A 13,525-nucleotide genomic window follows, 5' to 3' on the forward strand; every position below is an offset into this window, starting at 1 on the left:
TGGAGTTTGCATCATGGCGCAAACACATTTGCCTTTCCTTGCATAGTGACACTTCTGTGGTTCACGCAGGAGGGTGGGCGTAGGCACAGTTCTTCGGCTGCCTAACAAGACATGGAAACTGGGGAGGGAGGAAGAAGCTCTTTCCTTGGGTTTCATGTGGATTTAGTTTTTTTTTTTTTTCAACGTTTATTTATTTTTGGGACAGAGAGAGACAGAGCATGAACGGGGGAGGGGCAGAGAGAGAGGGAGACACAGAATCGGAAACAGGCTCCAGGCTCTGAGCCATCAGCCCAGAGCCCGACGCGGGGCTCGAACTCACGGACCGCGAGATCGTGACCTGGCTGAAGTCGGACGCTTAACCGACTGCGCCACCCAGGCGCCCCATGTGGATTTAGTTTTGAGTCCAAAAGCTTTACCTGGTTTACTGGCTCTGGGCCTAATTGTGGCATCTCCACTCATTTTCTCTGCCTAATAGGAAGCAAAAGTGCAAGAAACCGCTTATCCTGAGGCTAGCAGTAGACTTACTCCTTGGGGGAGGAATGCGATATATTATAGTGACTCAGGCAGCCAGAGGGTCTTTGGAAGGGGGAGGGGTGTCAGAGGCTGGGGACAGAGGGCCAAGCTGGAGGTATCAAGTTCCCTGGCAGCCCAGGCGATCCTACAGAACAACACACATTCTCCTCGTCCACCGCTGGTGTTTAGACGCCACTGGAATGTCCTGGCAGGACTGTCTGTCCAAATCCATTCAAAATTGATTTTTGTGTCTTCGATGGGGAATTTTGGCCAGGATCCCTGTTGCCCCCCATTCAGTTAGACATTCTCCTTTCCCTTTAGCTTATTAGCTGCCTCTCTGTGGGAGTCTGGGCCTTCACATTCCCTCTTGAGCCGCTTCAAATGATCTGAAGCTGTAACAAGGATCGAGGTGGGTCTGCGCTGCAAGTCTGAAATGCCCAGATGCGTTTATTTAAAGCAGCAGCCTCTCAGCAGGGTTGACACAGCCCAATGCTGAGAAATTGGGTTCTGGGCCAGGATCTCCCCACTTTGCCGGAGAGCCAGGAAATGGGTAGGAATGTCCAGTGCCAGAGCAGAGGAAAAGGAAGAATCAGAGAAGAAAAGCCAAAGATGTATAGGAACATCCTTGTAGGATTTTCTGTGAGACCAGCTCCTCCGCTCCAAGTGCCTGCCTGCCTTCAGGCCTGCTGCTTGCTTGCGCAGTCAGCAGCTGGCCCAGCGTCAGTACACGCCAGGTGCTCTTAGGTGCTCACGGGGTGGAGGAAGAAAAATCCTATCCTCCGGGAATTTACGATCAGAAGAGATGACAAGCACAAACCGAATGAAAATTAAAATGTGGAGAAGAAGGTGGGTAGCTAAGGTATAAGAGGAGTTCAGATGAAGTGGGACTACACACCTCTGTGGGCTCTAAGAGCTAGATTTTGAAGTGTGTGTGTGTGTGTGTGTGTGTGTGAATCAAGAGTTGTCCATCCTCCAGACAAGTGGCTGTCATTCTCAATTGCAGCTTCTTGGCTATGCATTGGAATCAACTGACGAGCTCTAAGAAATACAGATGCCAGGTTCTACCTGAGGTTCTGATGCAATTTACCCTGAGTCCGCTGCGGGGAGGGTCCCATGGGGATGGGCAATGTCAAGCTGTACAGTGATTGGCCAGGCTCTGGTGCTCATTGGCTTTGATTGACAAGCTGGAAAATAGTGATGGTGGTGGGGTAGAGGGTGGTTTCTATGCGTCACATGGGAGACACTGTCCTTTTCTCTGGGGGTACGTTAGGAAGGAGATGGTCTCCTTGTTTGAAAAGTGGAACATGGACCCTCAAGAGGCAGGGCTCATAGTGGAAAGAAACATATCCTTCTATTTTTTTAAAATACCAACATACATTCCTGGGAGGACTTTCCTCATTCCCTCTCCCTCTCCCTTCTATTCTCCCCTTCTTCCATCTCCCCCTTCCCTGCCTTTATCCACAAATATTTATTAAGCTTATGCCACATCCTAGTCGCAGTTCTGGGGGGCCAGCATTGATCAGTGCACAATAGTTTTTGATGTCAAGGAGTTGACACCTTAGGTATTATCATAAAGCAGAGACACGGGTGGTGGTGGGAATGTATATGTGTTCTGTACAGCAGGACTTTTCCTGAAGAGTCAGCAGTTGGTGACTTGGTGCTGTATTTTGTGGCTGTCCCAGCATCTTTGGTAAGCCCAGCAACCCATTATCCCTGTGCAGGCACCAGATATGCAGGTGAGCCCTTTTGGATGGGCTAGTCCAGTAGAGGTCCCAGAGGACTGAAGCCTGACCTGACATCACCGTGAGCAGAAGACCCTCCTAGCTTGCTGTGTAACTTTCATATTCAACAAGGAATGCCCTCCCCCACAACTGGAAAATATGGTGAGGTGACTATGATGAGTTGAGGAAAGAATTATTTAGGTCATGGAAGAGGTGGGTTCAAATCTAGACTCTCTCATTTACTAGCTGGGATACTTGGGGCAAATTATTTAGCCAGGCTCTTTCAGGTTCAATTGTCACTAATTGTCGTAACAAAATACTTTCTGAGAGCTTGCTACTTACTACGTTGAGAACTTTATACATATCCTTTTGTTTTAATCCTCATTTTATTCCCACAAGATAGATGCTGTTATTACAGGACCCAGAGAGGTTAAAAAGGATGTCCGAGGACACATGACTGGTAAGTAGCAATGAAAACCCAGGCTGTGTGACTTCATGGCCTGAGCTCTTGCCATATGTTGGAATAATAATATTTCCTCACTAGCTTGTTCTGAAGACTACCTTATTTATCACGTGAAAGCAGAAAGCGGCTGGAGTGGTGACTGACACACAGGATTGTTTTCAATCACTGATTGATGATTTTTCAACTCAGGTGCTTTATGACTCCAGATCAATCCTTTCCTAAATCCTGACACTGTGCTGACAGGAACACAAAAGAGACAAAATGTCTAACAGTGTTCTGCAATATTCCCATTCATACTTAAGCAGCAATGATAACGAATAAATATATATACAGTGCCATAATAAGATGTGCGTCCTATGACCTGAGCTTGCTTCCTAGAATCATCATGAAGTTGGGCATTCTACAGCTGTTTATAGAAAGATGCAAAAAGTTACATCAGTTAACACTACTCTTCACCACTGTTACCGTAAGATTGCTCAGATCTCACCGGAGAACTTAGTAATAATGTGGTTAATAGTCACGACAACCAAAATGGCGCTTAATATTTCTGCAGTATGTTTTCATGGGGAAATCTTCAAGCCAGATCCTTGTACTCATCCTTGTATTCAGCTTCACTGTTCAGAGTTTATCTTGCTCTGCTTCTGGTGGCATTTGACATTGCTGGGTCCTCTCACCCACCTGCCTTCCAGGATATCAGCTCTCCCAGTTTGTTCACCCTGGAAAAAGGTCTTCTTGATCCGACTGGTTTTTTAATCTCTGCCCAGCCCTTAAAAGTTGACGCTGCTACTTTTGAGGCAAAGCACCACTCATTCATTATTTCATTCACCCATTCATTGAGGACTTCTCAAATACCTACTAGATGCTGTGGATACAGCTGTGAATGGATCAGACTTTATGGAACTTCCCTGCTTTTTAAAGGCAAGACAGATAATGAAATAAATCTGTAAATTATATAGTGTGATAGATGATGGTAAGTAGTAGGAAGAAAAGTAAAATGGGAAAGGAGGAAGGGTAATTACTAGAGTTTGATCCTAAATAGGTGGTCAGGGCAGTTCCCACTAAGAAGATATTTACCCAAGGACTTGAAACCATGGAGGGAGTGTGCCCTGCCGCATCTGGGGGAAAAACGTTAAAAGCAGAGGAAACAGTGAGTACGAAGGCTCTGAGGCCTGCCTGGGGGAGTTTGAGGACTATCGGAGAGGCACATGTGGCATCTGACTTCAGCTCAGGTCATGATCTCTCGGTCCATGGGTTCAAGCCCCAGAGCCTGGAGCCTGCTTTGGATTCTCTTTCTCTGCCCCAACTCGGCTCGCACTCTGTCTCTCTGTCTCTCTCTCAAAAATAAATAAACATTAAAAAAAAAAAAAGAAAAAGAGAGGCATGTGTGGAGTTGGTGAGTGAGTGAGCGAGTGAGTGAGCAGGAGTGTGTGGAAAAGGAGTTCAGGGGAGGGCACTTCCTCACACTGTTGTGAGGACACTGGCTTTTAACCATTTTGGGGCTTTGAGCAGAGGGGTTGTATCTGACTTATGTTTTAAAAGGATCACTTTAGGTGATCACCTTTTTTTTTTTTTTCAACGTTTATTTATTTTTGAGACAGAGAGAGACAGAGCATGAACGGGGGAGGGGCAGAGAGAGAGGGAGACACAGAATCGGAAGCAGGCTCCAGGCTCTGAGCCATCAGCCCAGAGCCCGACGCGGGGCTCGAACTCACGGATTGCGAGATCGCGACCTGAGCTGAAGTCGGTCACTTAACTGACTGCGCCACCCAGGCGCCCCATGGTGATCACCTTTTTTAAAAAATGTTTATTTATTTATTTTTGAGAGAACACAAGTGGGGGGGGGGCAGAGAGAGAGAGAGAGAGAGAGAGAGAGGGAGACCGAGAATCCAAAGCAGGTTCCACATTGCCAGCACAGAGCCCGACGTGGGGCTTGAACTCAGGAACTGTGAGATCATGACCTGAGCTGAAGTCGGAAGCTCAACCGACTGAGCCATCCAGGTGCCCCCAGGTGATCACCTTTTTAGGTCAAGGTGACCATAGTCACCTTTTTAGGTGACTGTGGCGAGGCCAGGGCGGCAGGAGGGGGAAGTAGAAAGACCAGTTTGGAGATTATTCTAACATCGAGCTGCAAGAAGAGCATGGTAACTTGATTTAGGGAGGTGGCTTGCAAGTGGGGTTCATCCCCCATTGTAGTCCCAGCTCAGCTACTAGTGTGTGCAGTAGACCGGTCTGCCCTAATAGTTTCAGGAACAGGGGCAAGAGCGCAAATGGAGGTCCTCAAACATTTAAAAGGTTTAATCAATCTAACAAACTTTTAAATAACATTACTTCATTCCTCCTGACATGGCAATATACCTTCATGATGGCAGAATAAAAAATTATCGTTAGGGTACAATCATGTTTCCCTGCAGCCACCGAGGTGATTGCACGTCCCACAGAGTGAGAGCTTGCTGCTTTCACCCTGGCTGCGAAAGGCCCAGGAGCACGTGCAGAGAACCCACATGAGCCGACCCTGAACAACGCATTCTCCTTTCTCACCTTCCATCAGGATGTACACCCCTTTCTTCTTTGCAAACGTGAGTTGGGACCTAGATATGGTTGCTGCCTGGGGTCCAAATCAGAGGGGGCTAAGGTTACTTTCCCACCTTTCAGGAATGGCGATGTTTCTCTAGCCAGTGGGTCTGGTCTCTCTGCAGGGAGAACCAGGTTTTGGTCCCATTGGGTGAGTCCTTTTTTAAAAAAAAAAAACAGCTTTACTTGAGGGGAGGCACCTGGGTGGCTCTAGGCTAACAGCTCAGAGCCTGGATCTTGCTTTGGATTCTGTGTCACCCTCTCTCTGCCTTTCCCCTGCTCGCACGCTCTCTCTGTCTTTAAAAAAAATAAACATAATAAAACCCCCAGCTTTGTTGGGATATAATTGATCTACAAAATTCATCTGTTTAAAATGTACATTTCAGCTATTTTTGGTATATTCACAGAACCGTGCATCCATCGCTGCTGATCATTTTAGAGTATTTATATAAACTCCCAGAGAAATACTATCCCTATGAGCAGTCCCCCTCCCTCTCTCCCTCTCTTCCCCTGAAGCCCTACACAACCACGAATCTACTTTCCATCTCTGTAGCTTTGCCAGCCATGGGCATTTCATATCAATTGGAATCATATAATAGGTGTTCTTCTGTGACTCTCTTCTTTCACTTAGCATAATTTTTGCAAAGTTCATCCATGTTGTAGCACGAATCAGTCCTTCATTCCTTTTTATGGCTGAATAATATTTCATTGTATGGATAGACCACATTGATTTACTCATTCATCCATTAGGCCTTTGGTTTCTGTTTTTTGGCTGTTATGAATAGCGCTGCTCTGACCATTTGTGAACGCATTTGTGATTGAACATATGTTTTTATTTCTCTTGGGTAGGTAGGTACCTGGAGTGAAATTGCTCAGTCGTTGTGAGGAATTGCCAAGCTGTTTGTGCCAAGCCACAAATGAAGGTTCCGGTTTCTCCATATTCTCACCAATCTGTCTTTGATCGTAGCCACCCTAGTGATTGTAAAGTGGTGTCTTGTGGTTTTGATTTGCATTTCCATGATAAGTAATGGTGTTGGGCATCTTTTCATATGCTTATTGGCTATTCGCATATCTTCTTTGGAGAAATGTGTATTCAGATCCTTTGCCTTTTGAAAAAATTGGATTGTCTTTTTATTTTTAGTTAAATTTTAGTTAACATACAGTGCAATATTGGTGTCAGGAGTAGAATTCAGTGATTGATCACTTACATACAACACCCAGTGCTCATCACAAGTGACCTCCTAATACCCATCACCCATCTAGCCGATCTCCCACCCACCTCCCTCCATCAACCCTCAGTTTGTTCTCTATTGTTAAGAGAGTCTCTTGTGATTTGTTTCCCTTTCTCCTCTTCCCTGTTTCCCGTATGTTCATCTGTTTTGTTTCTTAATTTCCACATATGAGTGAAGTCATATGGTATTTGTCTTTCTTTGACTGACTTAATTCACTTAGCATAATACATCCTAGCTCCATCTATGTCATTGAAAATGGCAAGATTTTATTCTTTTTGATAGCTGAGTAATATTCCATTATTGTATGTGTGTGTGCATCTATATCTATCTATCTATATCATCTATCTATATACCTATATCTATATATAGATACATATATCACATCTTCTTTATCTATCATTGATTGTGGACATTTGGGTTCTCTCCATAGTTTGGCTATTGTTGATAATGCTGCTGTAAACAAAAATCTGTATTTTTGTATCCTTTGGGTAATTACCTAATATGCAATTGATGGGTCAAAGGATAGTTTTATTTTCAGGTTTTTGAGGAACCTCCATACTGTTCTCTAGGGTGGCTGCACCAGTTTGCATTCCCACCAACAGTGCAAGAGGGTTCCCCTTTCTCTGCATCCTCACCAACATCTGTTGTTTCTTGTGTTGTTAGCTTTAGCCATGAGGTGGTATCTCATCGTGGTTTTGATTTATATTTCCCTGATGATGAGCGATGTGTCTGTTAGTCACCTGGATGTCTTCTTTGGAAAAGTGTCTATTCATGTCTTCTTCCCATTTCATAGCTGGGTTATTTGGTTTTGGGTGTTGAGTTTGATAAATTCTTTATAGATTTTGGATACTAACCCTTTATCAGATATGTCATTTGCAAATATCTTCTTCCTTTCTGTAGGCTGCCTTTTAGTTCTGTTGATTGCTTCCTTTGCTGTGCAGAGCTTTTTATTTTGATTAAGTCCCCATAGTTCATGTTTGCTTTTGTTTGCCTTACCTCCAGAGACATGTCAGGTAAGAAGTTGCTGCAACCAAGGTCAAAGAAGTTGTTGCCTGTTTTCTCCTCTAGGATTTTGATGGCTTCCTGTCTTATGTTTAGGTCTTTAATCCATTTTGAATTTATTTTTGTGCACAGTGTAAGAGAGTGTTCTAGTTTCTTTTGCATGTTGCCATCCAATTTTCCCAACACCATTTGTTGAAGAGCCTGACTTTTTCCCATTGGATATTCTTTCCTGCTTTGTCAAAGATTAGTTGACCATATAGTTGTGGGTCCATTTCTGGGGTTTCTGTTCTGTTCCATTGATCTGCATCTGTTTTTGTGTCAGTACCATACATTTGGCAAAATACAGCATCAATTATTGATAAAAATCCTCAACAAAGTAGGGATAGATGGAACGTACTTCATCATCATAAAGACCACATACAAAAGAGCCATAGCTATTATCATCCTAAATGGGGAACAACTGAGAGCCTTTCCCCTATGGTCAGGGACAAGACAAGGATGTCCACTCTCACCATTACTACTTAACAGTACTGAAAGTCTTAGCCTCAGTAATCAGACAACAAAAAGAAATAAAAAGCATCTAAATTGGCAAGGAAGAAGTCAAACTATCACTATTTTCAGACAACATGATACTCTGTAGAAAACCCAAAAGACTCCATCAAAAATTGCTAGAACTAATACATGAATTCAGCAAAGTCTCAGGATATAAAATCAATGTGCACAAATCTGTTGCATTTCTATACACCACTAACAAAGCAGCAGAAAAAAAATCAAGGAATTGATCCCATTTGCAATTGCACCAAAAGCAATAAGATACTTAGGAATAAAGTACTCAGAAAACTATGGAACACTTGTGAGAGAAATTGAAGACGATACAAAGAAGTGAAAAAACGTTCCATACTCATGGGTCGGTAGTCTATACTACCCAAAGCAATCTACACATTTAATGCAATCCCTATCAAAATACCACCAGCATTTTTTACACAGCTAGAACAAACAATTCTAAAATTTGTATGGAATCACAAAAGACCCCAAATAGCCAAGGCAATACTGAAAAAGAAAAACAAAAACTGGAGGCATCATGATTCCAGATTTTAAGCTATATTACAAAGCTGTAGTCATAAAATTGGGTTGTCTTTTTATTGCTGAGTTGTAAGAGTACTTAATGTATTCTGGAACTAGTCCTTTATCATGATTTGCAAATATTTTCTCCCATTCTATGGGTTACCTCTTCACATTCTTTTTTTTTTTTTTAATTTTTTAATGTTTATTTTTGACAGAGAGAGAGAGAAGGACAGAGCATGAGTGAGGGAGACATAGAATCTGAAGCAGGCTCCAGGCTCTGAGCTGTCAGCAAAGATCTCGAAGCAGAGCATGAACCCATGAACTGTGAGATCATGACCTGAGACGAAGTCGGACACTTAACTGACCGAGCCACCCAGGCGCCCCACCTCTTCATATTCTTAATTCAGCTTTGTTATTTTTTTTAGGTTTTGGAAAACTGTCTGCGCCCTGGTACTTCTGACCCTCATACAGACACAGAGCATTAGAGAAAGGAACAAACATTTATTAAGCATGCTTCATGAGTTATTCATTTTAATTTCCACATAGGCCAATGGTATATATTTGTTAGTTCCCCTGTACAGTGATAAAGCTGAATCTCAGAAACAGGAAGGTATCTTGGCCAATGTCTCCCAACTAGTAGGAATGTAAAAAGAGATTTAAACCAATAGACTTTTTATTATAAATCCATGCTTTTTACTCTAGCTAGTAAATCCCCTCCTATCGTAATAAGTTGACCCTAGATTCATCAGAATTATAAAAATATAATACTGATATGAAAGAAACAATTAAGGGCTTGGCCTGAGAAACCATTCATCTAACGTCACCTCCATTGACAGGAGTGGGTATTGTGTGTACCTGGGAGCCTGGCCTGGGAATGAGAAATCTCAAGTGAGGGCACGTGAGTATTGTTGATAAGCCATTGTGTTTGCTCTTCCTTTTTGAGGGTGTTGGGGCAGCAACACATGGCAACTATTTATTACTCCACTTGGCATTGCAGTCTGGGAGCTGGCAAAGTGGGTCTGTAGGGCATGCTGGGATACTCATTATTGCAGGGAGATCAAGGAGCTTGAAATCAGCAGCTGGCCTGGATTTCCTGGTGAGATTAGGGGGACAGATATTGCTGGGAGGGAAAAGGGCCGTGGGTAAAGTCCTGGGCCAATGAATGACTGTGGAAGGCCAAGAAAGCCAGCTTCAAACAATCCTCTTTCTCTGGAACATGATGTTGGGGGTGTTTGATAACATAGGATCTCAAGATTGAAATGACAAAGTTGTATGGAAAGGAACTCTCCTGGAAATGAGGTCCTTTACTTCAGCCCACAATCTTTTTTTTCTTGGAAAATTTACCAGATGATCTCTTAAATCATGCATTTAAAATATTCTCTAAATACGCTTTCCTAAAACTCCCAGGTCTGTTGGAAATGACCGTTGTTGGAGATAAGGATTGAGTAGCTGATTTTCCTGTCTACCCAACATGCCTCCCTGTTTCCAGTCACCTTTTTAATCTTGCACAATCAGCAGAGACCAGCAGAGCAGATGGTGTGCACTGGCCAGTGGTGTGCATTCAGTTAGTGGGGTGATTTTTGAGGAAGAATTAAAAAGCCTTCAAGTGCTTTCCACATATATATGAGTCTTTTCCAACTTTGCATTACAGAACTGTATAGGGGTACCTGTGATGGTGGTTTGCTAAAACTCTGATATAACTGAAGGAGTAGGGTTTGCCAAGGCTCAGGAACCCCTGTTCAAATAAGATACTCTAAACCACTAATTCTTTCAACAGACAATTATTAGGCACAGGGTATCGTGCTGGTACCAGATACCATGTTAGGTATTCTGAATCACAATAGATTTGAAGACATGGCCCTTACATTCATGCTGCTGACTGTGTAGTGGGTAGAGGGTGCCATGGAGGGGTAAATAAATTGACTAGTATAGCTCAGTCAGGAGATAAAGTGTTCTATTCTCTGAGAAAGCAGATCCAAATAAAATTGGGAGGATCAGGGGTGACATCCAGGAGAAACTGACTTTTTAATTTTAAGAGCTGCCCTTAAGATATTTTCTAAACTCTGTGCTGTTTCTTGAGGCAACACAAACAAACAAACAAAGTCTAGAAATCATGACAATCCTACATGTCTTGGTGGGTGTACCAAGAATGCAAGCCCCTGACTTCTTCTTACCTAGCCAAATCTCAGACTTGTGTTTGTAGTAAGTATCCTTGATAGATGAAGTAATATCTCACTCTAGGACAAAGAGTAGGCAAGCTTACTGCTTGCTATAAAAGTAGTAGATTCCCTAAACTCTGTGCCCCTCAGCTGCAGTACAGACCCACTCTGTGCCAAGCATCCCTCTGGGCCTGATTCCATTGCCACGTGGACTTTGGGGGGCCGGCATCTGATGCAAACGTGCTGCTACCCATGCTGCTTGCTGTGCTGTGAGCAATAATGTTCTTCATCTTTGAGCCAGGAGTCTCACATTTTCTGCCAACATCCATGAAATAGTAACATGATAAGTTATTAACTTGTACAATCCGAGGCCCAGCAGTGCCTCTTTCACCATGTGAGGAAATGCTCTTTCTGTGTTATGCTTGGTTAGAAAGGAAGAAGGAGGCCCCATGGTCAGGTTTCTTGGACCCCCACAGTGTTCAGACAAATAAAAATACAGTTCTCCCTGAGCTGCTGCCATCATGGTGCTGGTGGGAGATGATCTGAAATGAAATGAGATGACTTACTCTAGAGCAAAGGTTTCCAAAGTTTTTCATTTTGACAGTGGGACCATTTTTTTTTCTTAAATAATTTATAAGAAACACCAATATATTTGAAGAACCCAAAATTTCCTCTTAAAGGATAAATGTTGGGACTTGCAAGCTACTTACTTTTTGTAATTTAGATGTATTTCAGCAAAGAACATTGATAATTCTATTCTGCTGGTAGTCAACCTGTAAGACAGCCTAGGTATCCCTGTACTAGTTTAAATACAAGGAGCTTGGCAGTGGAAGGCTCTTGCCAGGAAAGGCAGCTGCATCTTCACTCACAGGCTTCACGGAGAGGCATTTACCTCTGTCGATGTGCCACATTCTACTGTCTGGCCTTCAGTTTTGTGGATTCAGAGACTTGATTTATTAGCTCAGCAGGAGTGACTTTCGAGGGCTGACTCACATTAGCTGTGCGTAGAAGGCTGATGTACAAACCAGCATCACTTTTGTTCCAACTAGAGAAAGGGCCCCTTCTCCTTGGCCAAAACTGTCCTGCACCAAGGGCTTGATGAGAGAAATTCATGAGAATCATCAGACACCTCCCCTCCACTGAGCACCTTGTGTGGCACCGTCTATATAGATGCTGTTGGTGGCGCACAGCACTTCAGCTCTGTTTAATGCCAACATCTGCAGCTGGACGCTGAGCTCCCGAGGAAGTGACTATGTCCTATTTGTCCTTTGAAAAAACTTTTGAAATATTTGCATTTATTAAAGAATTGAAATATGGTTCCATTGTTGGCAGAATTCCTGAAATAGCAACTGAATCACAGTTTGAGATTCAGGGGTCTACAAGATTGGGCTAAAACCCATAGCACTTGTAGGAAGATATGAACTTAAAATATAGTCCGATAACAATAATATCTTAAGTTATATACCTGTTATGGTTTCCATGTATTTTAACATATATGTCTCTTCTGTTCCTTGAAACATACTAGTACAGCAGGCATTTATTTCTAAAAGAATAGAGCTTTTCTGACTTAGAAAATACTTTTACACATGTTAGCACATTTGATCTTAATGTGTGTGTGTGTGTGTGTGTGTGTGTGATTATAACAGTCCTGTGAGGTTTATCGGATAGGTTTCCTTTATTTTATGGTTGGGGCACTGAGAGAGAGGTTGTCTGACCAACTCGAGGTGACACAGCTCATAGATCTTAGAGTCGGATTAGAAACCCAGCTCTCTTTCCTCCTCTCTGTTTGTGATATATGTAGTTTGGCTTTTGGAGGCGAGTGCTATTCCTCATTAAAGGCTGATGGGTGGAGCTGTCCCAGGAAGGAGGTGGACCTTACATGTGGCTGCTGTATGAGCTCAGCTCTGGATGGCTTTTCCTGTTTAATAAACTGTGTTAACTTTACTAGCACTTGTTCTTGGCTCCACTACACAGCAGTGGTTTAGGCAATGGATTGGAAAAATGTGCTAATTGCGAGCTCTAATTTTCTTCCATCTTAAAATAAATACTTAGCATTTTAGTACTTGGAGTGAGGCATGACACAGTGTTGCTGGGGACTCATAGCAATTGGTGGCTCAAGGGACCGGCTGGAGGGTGTGGGGACAGAATGGGAAAGGGTAGAGAAACAGAAATTTGCAGGTGGTCCAGGGACCTGGGTCTCGGTGGGAGAGGTAGGTACTGGTGGGAGGGGAAAGTGCTGTGCAGGGAGAGGCAGAGGGGAGAAGTGGTGTAAGGTTCTGGAAGGATACTATCAATGCTCCCTGTTCCAGAAAAAGGGAGAGTCTGATAGTTCATCTGGCTTGTTGCTATGGCTTTATCCAATTGTTAGTGGATAAAGTATATCGTCATGAGTTGCATCGAGTAAAGAATTTTTCTCTCATTCAAGAAGTGGTTTTTGAGCATCTGTGTGTCTTGGGCACTGTGTTCCATGCTGGGCAGACAGTGGAGGCAGGCAGAGCTAGAATACGAGAGCCGGATGGGATCTTAAAGATAATCTCTTCAACGCTTTATTTTATAGTCCTAGAAACTGAAGCCCAGAGAGGGCAGTGAACTTGACTCATATCACTCGGCTAGTTGCCGGCAGAACCCAGACGAGAACCCACATCTCTTCATCCTGGGCCGGATTTCTACCCAACTCCTCTTTATTGGCACTAAAATGTTACACCTATTCAGGATGGGGAGCCATGGATATATGGAACTGTGCCATATTGTATTAGTTAGGACAATGCTGGTGGCTGTAGGAAATAAATGACCTAAACA

The 13,525-nt window shown here is 43.3% G+C and overlaps 1 long non-coding RNA gene across 1 annotated transcript; it reads left to right on the forward strand.

Annotated features, from left to right (window-relative positions):
• The first annotated feature begins 989 nt into the window (after positions 1-989).
• Positions 990-5,270, forward strand: LOC123590134. Its single transcript, XR_006708623.1, has 3 exons — positions 990-1,359; positions 2,235-2,396; positions 5,109-5,270. It is a non-coding gene; the product is annotated as an uncharacterized LOC123590134 (long non-coding RNA).
• The last annotated feature ends 8,255 nt before the right edge of the window (positions 5,271-13,525 follow it).

Source organism: Leopardus geoffroyi, chromosome B4, assembly GCF_018350155.1.
Source record: "Leopardus geoffroyi isolate Oge1 chromosome B4, O.geoffroyi_Oge1_pat1.0, whole genome shotgun sequence".
NCBI classification, from domain to species: Eukaryota; Metazoa; Chordata; class Mammalia; order Carnivora; family Felidae; genus Leopardus; species Leopardus geoffroyi.